At 31.5% G+C, this 2105-nt stretch overlaps 1 long non-coding RNA gene across 1 annotated transcript; it reads right to left on the reverse strand.

Moving 5' to 3' along the window:
• Nucleotides 1-445: 445 nt before the first annotated feature.
• LOC106780379 lies at nucleotides 446-1603 on the reverse strand. The gene is made up of 2 exons (XR_001377257.2): nucleotides 1208-1603; nucleotides 446-749 (listed from the first exon to the last, which is right to left on the reverse strand). It is a non-coding gene; the product is annotated as an uncharacterized LOC106780379 (long non-coding RNA).
• Nucleotides 1604-2105: the final 502 nt, after the last annotated feature.

Here is a 2105-nt window from a genome sequence, read left to right on the forward strand (position 1 = left end):
GCATTTATGAATTGGAAAACTGGTTTCTGTATTTCAGGTTTGGTTAAATCACTACAAGAAAAATCGCAATTATCTACAGCCGAAATCCGTATATAAGGCCAAAAATCCGTATATAAAATTTAGTTACATACAGATTACATACGGGCAAAAATCCGTATATAATACCCTCGTAGCTAAATTTATATACGGAAATATCTGTATATAATTTATATACGGAAATATCCGTATATAATTTACATACGGAAAAATCCGTATGTAAATTACATACGGAAAAATCCGTATGTAAAATCTGTATATAAATTACATACGAAAAAATCCGTATATAAAAGCAGTATGTGAATTATATACGAAAAAATCCGTATATAAATCTGTATATAATTTAGATACGGAAAAATCCGTATATAACTTATGATTTTATAAAAAAAAAATTAGATAATCTCACATCTACACCCAATAACTAATAGTTTCATATATTGATAAAAGTCAAATAAACTATCAAATTATAAAAAATAATACCAAATATCTTCATGTTAACAAAACTAACAGAGAAAATAATATGCAAGAAACAAGCCTTATACCAACTAAGGAACAAAACGTGAGGCTGGAGTTCTTAGTTCAAAATTAAGAGCCCTTGCAGTGTAGGGAATCTGGATGCATAAAGGTTGGTAGCCTACATCTAGGAGCTCATTTCCCCACATAGAGGCGTTTGAGTGTGTTTCCAAATACTTTTCAAGNAAATTAAATGAAACCTGCAGCAATAAAATAAGTTGAAAGGATTAATAAGTTATTTTTGTTTTTACTGCTATAATTAATTAAAAAATTAAACAATGCTACAAAGTTTCACTTGACAAAGAAGTTGAAAGGATCAATAAGTTACATTGATGTATTTTCCAGCACAAGCAACAACTAATCACAACAATATTATGCATTAGGACACTTTTAAGATCTTGCATATTCAACTTTGCTTGTGAAATGTCAAGAAAACATATTATTTCTAATTCCATGTTGCCCATCATGTCTATTCATTCTCGCAACATTCTTACCATTGCTAGCAATCCTATCTTGTCAAAATATTTAGAGAATGACAATACAAAATATGTTTTGGTAGATTTTTTATGGGTCTGGTAAATAACTTAGAAGAAATCCAACTCTACATGCATTGGAAAATGGCCATGAGGGAGAGATATTCTGGTAAGAAAAGACTAACCTGTCTTCCTGACTTTTACTTAGTAGCTTCTGCATTNTCTCCCTTTTACAGGGCAAACACCTAACATTGAACAAAAACTCATGTTCTAGACAATGTAAGTGAAAAAAAAAAGCTATATATTCCACTGATTATCAATATAAAGAGTACTGAGTCATAAACAATTATTTCTTCTTACTAATAATGCTAGAAAATGAAATATTATTCGGACATCAACATTTACAATATTATCTTTCATCTTATTTTCGTAATTTACAATATTGTCCTACATTAAAATAAGCTTAGCTAACTTTTAATGTTTTTATATGAGTGTCTAACTCTATCTTAATTTTTCTTTTAGCCCAAGTCTGTATCTTTTATATCAATATAAAAGTTCCACTTTAATAAAGTACATTTTTGTTATTTATCTAGCTTGTTGTGCTTGAGAAACATAGCTCCACCACAAAGATCACATAGCTGTTGTGCTTGAGAAACATTACGAAGCTCCTTTGGAAGTTGTGAAAGGATCTTTGTCAATGTATCTAGCTTTTGGATCAAAAGATGATTTTGAGCTAGCATTGCATCATTTGCAGGTAAGTGCAAGACTCCTCTCTATTGTGTTGGTGCGCCCCTTTCACTATATGCTTCTTGACCATTAGCTGCCATTCTCTCTATCAAGTCATAGGCTTCATCCTCAGTCTTCTGTTTAATGTGACCTCCAGCTGAGGCGTCCAACATCATCTTAGACTGCATATTCAGTCCACCAAGGTAGGTAAGAACAGTGGCTGCATCCAAACCATATGAAGATTTTGCAGGTAAACAAAATGTGTTGGTGGAAGACAAGAACTCAAGGATGGCTTACAAAGGATATATCAAAATTCATTTGAGTGTCACATACGGTAATGGTGTTTAAACTTAAATT

This window comes from Vigna radiata, unplaced genomic scaffold, assembly GCF_000741045.1.
Source record: "Vigna radiata var. radiata cultivar VC1973A unplaced genomic scaffold, Vradiata_ver6 scaffold_178, whole genome shotgun sequence".
NCBI classification, from domain to species: domain Eukaryota; kingdom Viridiplantae; phylum Streptophyta; class Magnoliopsida; order Fabales; family Fabaceae; genus Vigna; species Vigna radiata.